The 11699-nt window shown below is 37.4% G+C and overlaps 1 pseudogene; it reads right to left on the reverse strand.

The window, feature by feature from the left end:
• Positions 1 to 1988: 1988 nt before the first annotated feature.
• LOC129265013 (UDP-glucuronosyltransferase 2B16-like) lies at positions 1989 to 10991 on the reverse strand (annotated as a pseudogene).
• Positions 10992 to 11699: the final 708 nt, after the last annotated feature.

Below are 11699 nucleotides of genomic sequence, written 5' to 3' on the forward strand. Positions count from 1 at the left end.
TATTTCTTTCTTTCTTTAATTCTTTCTTTCTTCTTCTTCTCCTCCTCCCTCTTCTCTTCTTCTTCTTCTCTTTCTACTCCTTCCACTCCAGTCTTCCTCCTTCTTCTCCTTGATCTTCTTCTCCTCCTTCTTCTTCTTCTCCTCCTTCTTCTCTTTCTTCTTCTCCTTCTCTTTCTCAATTCAAGCTTCTTCTTCTTCTCATGCAGTCTTCTCCTTTTTCACCTTCTTCTTCTCCCCCTCCAACTTCCTCCTCTTTCTCCCCCACCTTCTTGTTATCCCTTTACTCTGTTCGTAGTTTCGTCATATTTTGTGACCTCTGTCAACGCCAGGGTAATCCGCTATTTACACGTCCTTCTAAATTTTCTAGGTCTGATTTCAAAGGTGTATTATGAACTCTGCTCTTTGATGTAATGACTTTTTTTTATTTCAATGTGTTAACATTCTATTATGTCATTACTTTTCATGGATTACCGGTATATGAAAATAATGGGATTTTTTATGCTTTACAATATGACAATTAAATTGAAGAATAGAAAGGCAAAGAAAAACACAAGCATAATAACACGTACATGTTTTAAGCCGTGTGATCCTATATATAATTAGATGGTCTGTCCATATAGGGTCCATGGTCTTTCTAAGACAGATCACCTCTGTAATTAATTTCGTAAGAATTTTCTTTCTTTTTATTCATTTTTAAAGCAAATTCTTGTCGCCAAGATTTCTCTAAATCGGCTTCATCAATTTATACTGAATTTCAAGTCATCTATATAAAGTCTATCTTAGAGATGCCGCAACAAGCTTTTCAAGTTATCTGATTATGATGACGTCATCTAGGCGCCATCATGTAAAATTCTTGGATTACTCATCATACAAAAATGAATGTTCACGAGAGCAATGGACAGAATACTTCATGAGGTGAAAGATAATATGGATCATTCATTTCATCTTTCATCGAATGAAGTATTCTGTCCATTGCAGTGGCGCAACATGCGGGGGGAGGGCAGGCTGCCCTCCCTGGCAGATTTCACCGGAAAATGGAAAACAACGGAAAAAGGAGAAAAAGGAGGGAGAAAGAAAGAAAAGGGAAATGGAAAGGAAAGGGGGAGAGGAAAGGAGGAAAAGGGAAAAGTGAAAAGAAAACTAAGAAAAACATTAAAAAATTGAAAACGAAATGAAAGCGGAAAAAGGAACGAAAGGAGAACATGTGAGAAAGAACAAACCATTCCAAAAAATAGCCCTATATACTAATACATTTAGCATGATTAAGAAAGGGAAATTAATTAAAAGATGACAAACTGGCAAACAAAAGCGGGAAATGAAAGTAGAATGGAATGAGCCAAAAGCTAAATTTGAAAAAAAAGAAAAAAAAAGAAGAACTTAATAACACGACCGGGCTGCCGAGGATGAAAAATAAAGAACGGGAAGAAAGATGGACTGCACACAAAACTGTGTTTTAAGCTTGCTAAATTTTATGCAATAATGGTCTCAACTTTTGGCTAAATCTCCAAAGCTACCGGGGGCATTACCCCAGACCCCACTCAGTACACTGCAAAAACTCCGGTGTTGATTTAACACCAGCGCGGAATCTATATATGTCCATACCAGAAAAGTATTGAAACAACACCAGTTTGGAATCAAACCCATGCTGTTTTAATACTAATTGGTGTTACTAATTGGTGTTGTATAAACACATACCTGGTGTTAGACCGAAACCAAACTGGTGTAGTTTAACACTTCTCTGGTGTGGAAATATAGATTCCGGGCTAGTGTTAAGTCAACACCGGTGTTTTTGCAGTGTAGGTGCTTCATCTGTAGTCTTCAAAGGGCTCTCTATTATAACGCCCCCCATATGGACCCTTCCTATACTATAAGGCGTTCAATCACTGGCGTACAGGGGTGGGTACGTGGGGGTCTTGGTTCCACACCCGAGGGGAAATAAAAGAAAATATAGGAGGCAACGTAATAAAATGAATGGAAAACCATGAAAATGTGTTATTTGCTGAATATAATGGCAAAAAACTGTCACATAATTTGAAACGCAAATTCGTTGAATTAATGTTGTGTAAAGCTATATATACTGTATATATCCCCGATTTGATTAAAAATAGCGGCAATCTGTAAGGTTTAAAATGGCTTTGATTTTAAGAGGTCTCCGCCGTTGACCCAATCCGCATAGCACTGGCGTAGGCCTACAGATGGAATGGTTGGGCCATTGCCCCCAAAAGTTCTAAGTTATACAACCAAGACCAAAAAAAGTAAGATGTTATTTACTGAATAAAGTATCACAAAATATCTCAAAGTTAGATTCTCATGAAAAGGTGATTTTTTTTCCCGCCAGGCTCGCTTCGCTCACTCGGAAGATATAAGCAGCTTTTTGGCACATGCGCCATACTATGCCCCTCCTTTTCGCGCACAATCCTGTTCACAGTGGCGTACTCAGACAAAAAAAAGGAAAAGGAAAGAGAGAAGGGTGAAATATGATATTATTTTCTCAATATCATTTTTTTGTAATAAAATTGTCACATTTTTTTTGCTCGCTCACTTCGCTCGTTCGCAACTTTTTAAAAAGATAAGTTCTGTCCGATACGTCATATTTGGGCCCCCTCGAAAATTTTGCCTCAATACACCACTGCCTTCTCATACCCTAATTATGATCTGACCGGGAAATTTTGGGCTCTATTACATTAATTTTGTGGGTGTTATTACATTTTGTGGGTAAAGTGTTATTACATTTGTGGGTAAAGTGTTATTACATTTGTGGGTAAAGTGTTATTACATTTGTGGGTAAAGTGTTATTACATTTGTGGGTAAAGTGTTATTACATTTTGTGGGTAAAGTGTTATTACATTTGTGGGTAAAGTGTTATTACATTTGTGGGTAAAGTGTTATTACATTTGTGGGTAAAGTGTTATTACATTTGTGGGTAAAGTGTTATTACATTTGTGGGTAAAGTGTTATTACATTTGTGGGTAAAGTGTTATTACATTTGTGGGCGTTGTTACATTTGTGGGCGTTGTTACACGTGTGGGCGTTTATTACATTTGTGGGTGTAACAGCCCCCCCCCCCCCGGCCACCGACCCCTGTTACGGCCCTGTTGTTATGAGTAGATAAAAATTAACATGATTTCAGGGCAGGATATAGTAAACGCACAAAATAATACTTCATAAAAATATCACATTTTGGGCGTTAACTGGGGGATATGAGCTTAATAAATGCATGATTTTTCTCTCAAAACATTTCATTATAAACTAAGGATAGCATTTCAGTCTTGCCCGCTCTCACCACTCGTTGTGAAAACTCCAACCAAGCAGAAGGTTAGAAAGATGAACAATCAAAGGAAAGGAACGGTGCTCAGAACTGGAAAAAATTCTCTTTTTTTCGATTACCATACAATACAACTGGACGGGGTAACATTGTTTTACTCAGGAAGATTTACTCTAGCATAAACTTATTAGCTATAAAATACAGGGAAAAGGCATGAAGAACGAAATCAACATTGGAGAATAAGTACATACTTGGGGAGTTGCCCCAACTATTCGACTTCGAAAATTGGCAGTTTGAGATTTCAACAGATTTATAGTGATCTAATGACATTCTTGTCGGATTTCTTTCAACTTTCACCATCCTAAGTCTCAATAACCATTGCTCCGAAGCGATTCGTTTTGTTGCTAAGTGTGGATTACCCACAGAGATGTTTCATGGGATTGTCCTTAACGCATATCTTGCACTGGCGTAAATCCGTGTTGATGGGAGGGGGGATGACTGAAATATTTTGGCATTTTTTTTGCAATCATGTTTTTAGATATGCAAGGAATTGTCATTGATATGTCCACAGTGGCGTATCGTGGGTCACGGCATTGGGGGGGGGGGCACCAGCAAAATTGTTGAATCACCGAGTGAGTGCGCTAATGAGCGCGCGAAGCTCGCTCAGTTGCCAGTTATACTGACCTAATAGAGACATTTTAAGGACAATGTCATTAAACGGGTATGTATTTTTTTATATTCACACCTAAAAAGGGACATTATAATCAAATTTGTGTAATCATGATATGAACCTGTCTCGCTAAACAATGCGAGCGCGAAGCGCGAGCTGAAAATTTAGATAATTCAGACCTGAAGTGGGGCATTCTAAGGTTTCTTTGTAGGAATTAACTAGGACCATACGTATTTCATTAACCAAATGATGCGAGCACGAAGCGCGAGCTCAAAATTTTTGATATATTCAGTTCAGAAGAAGGGACATTTTAAGGACTGATTTTAGGAATTCATTAAGAGCAGACATATCTCACCAATCCACTAATGCGAACGTAATCACGGGCGAACGTAATCACGGACAGGAAATGTTTCATATATACGAAGACCTTAACATGGAGCAATCACTTTTTTAGTCATGAAAAAGAAGCATATGTCACTACATAAAACAATGATAACTCAAGTGCTAGGAAATATATTTGGTTTATATTGACTTGAAAACGGGATGTTTTAGCACAACAGGATTATATATCTCGTTAAACAGACAATGCGAGCACCAGGAACAATGAAGACGTAGGCCCTGGGCAAATTATGTTTCATAAAATTATGATAAAAATGTTTCTTATGTATAATGTAACATAACATAATTATAATATAATATAACATTATAATGAATAATATTTTCTTCTTTCCCACTACGTTTCTCTTCCTTTCTCCCTCTTTTCTCCTTTTCCCCCTTTCCCCGTTTTTTTGTGGTCAGCCGATGGGGGGGGGGATGTGCCCCCATGCCCCCCGTAGTTACGCCACTGTATGTCCATATGGCAAATACCCCTCCAAAATTATTATTTGTTTTACCCCATGATGGTTTAATGGTTTTATTAGAGATTACATTAAAAAAATTTTGACATTCCATCTTATTCCCTTCCCAAAGACCCCAACATTGATGAATTGGAAGAAACGGGGGTTTCTCTTCAATGTTTTAATAAGGACATAAGTATTTCGTTTGGAAATGGTGAACTGGCTCTTTATTTGCATTTTATAATTCAATAATATTGTTTTATTTGTTAAGCGGTATTTTAGGAAGAATTTTCACCAATAAAACAATTATCTCTTGTGATTTTTTTTTCATTTATTTCGTAAAAAGTGGGGGGGGGGGGTGTTTGTACAGGCCACCCCCCCTCCTCGAAAAGTGGGGGGGGGGGATATCCCCCCCATCCCCCGGGATTTACGCCAGTGAATTATCTTGAGATTATGTTTTTAATCTGTTTTAGATTTAGTTCTACCGGAAACAAGTCGATAGCACAAACGACAACAAAATCTTAAAGAGAAAAATACAAGTAATGATATAATACAAAGTAACGCGAAGAGAAATGCCAGGACATCCAACATATAGAATTGAATGAAAGAAAGTTCTGCAGCGGGCGATCTGAGATAATCTCCACCATATCTTATCACGTGGTCTACCCAGAATGCGGCACGTTCTTTTCCAGACATAAAGTCGTTTTTTATGATAGATGAGACTTCTTTGGCCACCTGTGCATAACTGTCAATCAAAAGAATAAAAACAAATAATATTGATAAATAAAAGCTTTAGAACAGACATCCCAACCTCCATCCATTAAAAAGACATGTCATAATCTTAATATGTTGTCTCCCAAACTTACTCCATGCAATAACAAGATATTTTATTTTGGTATCTCAGTTTCCTTGATATACTTGTTCGTTTAAAAACCTCCATATTTATGTCGTCTTGGATAACCAGTTGTGTTTTTTAATCCTATCAATAGTTGTTGGGAAACCATTTTATAATCATAGCTTGTATATTTTGTTTTGTTTACTTTATTTACCAAATCACCTATCTTTGTTTAGATAACACTGATATTAAGTTATCACTTTGCCACATTCCTTTTTTGGGGGGTGGGGGAGGATCAGTGGGTAGGTTTTTTAATTATTATTATGGTTATTTTGTCTTTTTTGTGTAACTAACTTGTGTTTATGTGATTTGCAATCACCTAATAATCATTTGTAAATTTTGTGATTTATTTCAATTTATAATAAAATAAAATAAATATTATAAATTTAAAAAAAAGTAAAAAAAATAAAAAAAAAATAAAAAAAAAGATATTTTATTTTTGCGGAATTAGGCTATATCTATGCAATATTCAATAAAAACAGAAAAATTAAGCGAATTAGAAATGTAAAGGATCGCTGAAATCAACCAATATTGTGGTATATTATATAGGCCTACACATGTCCAATGGAAAAATATCAAAGTCAGCCAAGATAGAAAAGGGGGGTTCATCCGATGAAAATTTGATAAGAAAAAAAATTCACCAAAAATATAAAAATTAGGTCTTTTTGTAGAAAAAAAAATTGACAAGCAAAAAAATATGTTTTCAAAAAATCTGAGGGGGTTTGACTCTCTGTAACCCCCTTCCCCTGCATACGCGCCTTGTTAGAAAAATGTTCATCTCAGGGAGGAACGCTCTAAATGGATATAAAATAATAATGTAAGCCTATACTGATGGCTAAATTACCTTGGGTTATTGATGACTTCATGAAGGGTCTCATAAATGACGTCAGCGCTGAGTGAGTGTTTGTCGAGACTTCTTCCCATACCTCTTGCTTCGACTCTTGCTCCAACATCGTATTGGTCAGCAATGAAAGGTATAATGACCATAGGTACGCCATGACTACAAGCCTCTTGAAACCCGTTGTTACCGCCGTGAGTTATGATCACACGTAGCTTTGGGTGACCTAATATCGTGCGAAGCAGGTTTCAAAAACTTGTTGTTACATTTAGATTATGATTTAATAAATAATGTCTCCAGCTTAACTTAATTAGTGATGTATAAGCACTACATCCTATTATTTTAATCCTTCCCTACAGAAGAAAAAAGCTTTGTTATTAAACTTGACTCATAAATAAATGTCTTGTTTTAATAGTATTTTGTTCATTTCTCAATCGGGTATATTGCATGAAACAGAACTACCCGTGAGTATTGGGGCACTCAACTTTAAGCCCTAATATAATTACATATATACGCAACCAGAAAAAACCCAAAACAGAAAGGTGTCGAAAAAGCTAAAAATAACGAAAAGGTTTTGTATCTGTATGTATTTTGTTTATTTTGCATGATTTTCAAGTAGTGAAAAAGAAGGGAAAGGGCGAAGACCAAATTTCATAAAGAAAAGATTTTGGTGATTTATCCCTTATTCGATTGAGGTAAATATTAAGTTACTAATACGTTGTCCCCCACCCCCCCCCCCCCCCCCTCGCCAAAGAAAAATAATAAAATGAAAATAAACTTTATTTCAGCAGCGAGGGCTTGAAATGTAGATACTGGGCAGACAGTGAAAATAGACTTGACACTTCACGCTTAAAGGTCAATTCCACCCCAGAAAAAAAAAGTTAATTTGAATCAAAAAAGAAAAAATCCAACAAACACAACGAAAATTTTATCAAAATCGGATGTGACGTATAAGAAGTCATGACATTTTTAAAGTTTCTCTTATTTTTCACACAACGGTTATACCATTATGCACTATTCAGTGATATAGCAAATGAATGAGTCTATGTCACTCACCATTTCTTTTCTTCTATTATTGGTTGAATTACAATAACTTTTCACATATTTGACAATAACGGTCCTCTCGATTGAATCACAAAATGTTTAATCAATGGTAATTCCACGCGTTCAGGGAGAAATAAAACTTTGTTTTCACATGACAATGAGCTAAAACATTTCATATTTCATAATAGCGAAATAGCAAGTGGGTAATGTCATCGGCCCAGACAGGATTTGGAAATAAACTGTTTTGTGAAATTAAGCGAAAGTTTAAAATGCCTTAACTCTATATACTTAACATCTTATTTTGATGAATTTTTCAATGTTAAGCGTAATTGCGTATCCCTTTTTTGTTTATTTTTGTCTTTTTATTCAAATAAAATTTTTGTGGAGGCGGACTTGCTCTTTAAGCTATTACAAGGAGCAATCCTTTGCAACATAATGAGAATTGGTATATGAAGAAGCTGAAGAAGCGCGTGGAGAGGTGTCTTTAACTCACCGAGCAGATCATTCTGCGGAACCCATGGCAATGATTTTACATTAGATGGTAACTCCTTCTTTGGAAGTTCTTTCAACTGCCAAATAACTTTCTGCGGTAATCTTTGGAAAGCCTCAGCAAACAAGTCGACAAACTCTGGCTCAAACTTTGTTACAGATGAAAAGTATGTACCAAGGGTGAACACGATAATGCCTTCGTCTCCAGAACTATTCACGAACTCCTCTAAATTCTGTTCACAAGTAGAAAAAATAATTACAGATTGATACGAAATTATTATCATTTTGATAATGAATTACATGAATATATCCATTAAAAAATATGTGTTTGACAAGACGGCGCGCCGCGGCGCAGCGGGGGTGGGGTACCGCCCCTGTGGTTTTCAAGTAGTTGTCAAAGTTCTCAGCATGCCTATATAGAACGATTCTATTGAAACGCTCAACTTTCCCGTTACCCTCAGGGTAATGGAGTTGCATGGGATCAAACAAAGAGAAAAAAGGTGATGATACGATGGCGAAAAGGAAAGAATAAGAGTAGAAAAGAAAGAGGTCAGGGCCATGTATCCTGATCAATTAAGAAAACTATATCTTCACCTTCAGATCGTCCTTATCCCCCCCCCCCCCCCACACACACCTCCTAATAGAATATCATATAGGACCGTTATTATATTAGCTCGACATTTCCATGACTGTCAGGGCCCTGGGAACGATTTTTTTTTTAACTGGGGGTGCTGATGTAACTTTGACAAGCAAAAAAAAAGGGGGTTTTCACTACAAAATGTAGATCATAGTATTTCTGGCGCGGATAAATTTGACAAGCAAAAAAAAAATAAATAAAAAGGTTTTCACTACAAAATATTGGTCATTTTGCTTACATGGGGGGGGGGGGGGGTGCTGCCTATATATGGAAAATAATACACGTATAGCACCCCCAGGGAAAATCTTGGGGAGCATGCTGGTGACAGCTGTCAGTGACCATAATGAAATACCTGATTGCATGCTCGTATTACCTGATCAAGCTTTGCTGGCGGTGTCACTGTCAGACCCCCTCCTATCAAAATAATATTAGGTGCGATAGGAAAGGGAAATTCCGATGAAGTATGAATGTTGATAAGATGCAAATCGAAATATTTGTGCCAATTAAGTCCATAAGCTTAGGTCGAACTCGTTCTGATCAAAACCCATGTTCCTTGCAACTTTTTCATACGGTGGTATAGCTATCTCACTTGCTAAAAAGAGTACCGAACTGAAGAAAAAGACGTTATTGACCCTCTGCAAGAAGGTCATTCTGTTGGTGTATCCAGATGATATCTCTGGTTGAAAGGCAAGATTAAAATAAGATCCACTATACAATAGCAGGGTTCCATCAGGAATGTTTGGTGTCATTGATATCATCTTAATGTGTTTGCTGTAATTGAGAGTTCGTTCAAGGACATGTCTCATCACCATGCCACAAATCCAAGCAGGATCCACTATTATCGCATCTATTCCTTCCAGTTGTTTCATGATGGTGACGTCACGTAGGACACCTTCGCAATCTTCCGCCATCGACTCGCTAAGTAGAGAAAACAACTCCAGCAACTGAGTTTCTTTACTTTTAAATACGAATGTGTTGGCCTGGAAAAACATTTGACGGACATCCTCCGTCGATCTGTTCCGATGATCGAAGATGAGGAAGTGTAGTTTGGAATACCTCGGATCCTGAGCCCTATGTTCATATGCCCTACTGATGAGAACAGTCACGTTATGCCCTTTGTCAACTAATCCCTGGGCCACGGCCGCTCCAGCGAAAAAATGGCTTCCCTCTCCGTATATAGGGGAGACCAAGATATTGAAACTAGAGACCGTCTGCCAAACTATTGAGAAGAATACCACTGTGTAACAGCAGCAAATCGATAGTCGATACATTCTCTAATATCTGTAAATTCGCATTCAATCTAAATAGATTTCTCAATCGAGGCTCACAGTAGCCAATGCTTTCAACAGAATAAAAGGGGGTAAGAAAAGTTTAACTTGTTCAATGCCGATTTTTCAATGAGCCCATTCGCAGTTAAACGCCGACGAGATATATATCCGTCGGTATCTCGTCGGTACAATACGGAAGACTCGTCTTAGACTTTACATACGTGCACTCTCAGGCTGACGTCCATCGATGAGTCATCGGATTTGTCAGACAATGCAAATTGACTATTGTGTTTATGTAATCAGTTTATTCAGTCAGCATTTAAGTCTACATTACCCTTCCAAGGAGCAATTAAGGATCCTATGTCTGCAACTTCTCATCATTAATCCCGACCTTTCGTTGCAAGAACGCGAACGCTTATTTACGACGTTAGTTGATTTTGGAAGAGACTTTTGGGCCCGTCGTACATGGTCTTAAAACTCTGTCCTGCAATGCAAATTGTGTGACATGAGATTTTTTTTTCGTTTCGCATTATCTGGAACAGAAACATTGAATTTGCGTTTCGTGTGCAAATTCTGGTTGCTACTATGGTAACAGCGATATATCCGATTTAGGACGACTTTCCAAATCCACATTTGGTCCTCCCAGAGCTCGAGAGGCCGCCCCGGGGGGGGGGGCCCACTTTCATTGAAGAGTGGATACCAGGCGCAACAACGCGTAAAAAGGGAAAGAGTGGGTAAGTACGTTACGTATAGGCCTATGTATAACGTTATAAAGGTGTCAAAAACGATGATTAAAATACTGAAAAAAGGGATATATTTCCAATACTTGTAGGGTTTCACAAGCCAAATAATTGTTAAAAGATGCATTTTCATAATCTGGAAAAGACTTGCTTCCCTTGTTTAGGGTACTTTTCGAAACCCCATGGTCGTGCCTGGTATCCACTCATCAATGGAAGTGGTCCCCCCGGAATTTGAATCTATAACCCCCCATTTCTGGGGAAAGTAAAACATAATACCCTTTACATCGTGTGCTAGAGGCGTATCGTTTGTGTAGAAGGAGTGAACAAAAGAAACAAAAGAAACCCGCATTTTCAAACGTATTGTGTGTACATGTGCGAAATGTGTTTGGCTTGAGAGGTGATCTGACCCATGGAATCAATTGCCAGTCTTCCACCAATAATCCACATTAAATGCATTATCGATTCGATGGACTGTAATGTTGTTTCATCATGACTTTATTCAAGTTCAAAGACACTGATATACAATATATACATAAAGAGACCAGGTCCATCGTTTCCATTCCAAACAAATGGCAGGTCAGTACATGGATTACAAGACAAGTAATACGTATATATACCAATATAGAGAATTATTTAGAGTAACATAAATGCAGGAAAATAATTAGTAAAAGCTGTCGTTGATATCACGTTGGAAAAAAAAAAACACTCAATCAGTCTTCTAAATCAGAGCTGGATATGTAAATGGAATTAATCAACTACTGCATACAACCTGAAATGTACAGACAACATTACGAGAGGTGTTTTGTACCCAATTTCAACTACGGTATCTTCTTAATTATTATCATTATATATACGGCTGTGATCATTATATGTTTTTGTGTATTCAAATCAACTTAATTAGCTACTGACATCACAAAGTTATGAGAGTAATATTAGTAAAGTACATTTGCCTTGCGCAAAAAACATAGTGAGGCAAATTATCTTGGGCCTTTGGGGATGGTTACGGGTCCAAGTGAC

This window comes from Lytechinus pictus, chromosome 7 (assembly GCF_037042905.1).
Source record: "Lytechinus pictus isolate F3 Inbred chromosome 7, Lp3.0, whole genome shotgun sequence".
Classification (NCBI taxonomy): Eukaryota; Metazoa; Echinodermata; class Echinoidea; order Temnopleuroida; family Toxopneustidae; genus Lytechinus; species Lytechinus pictus.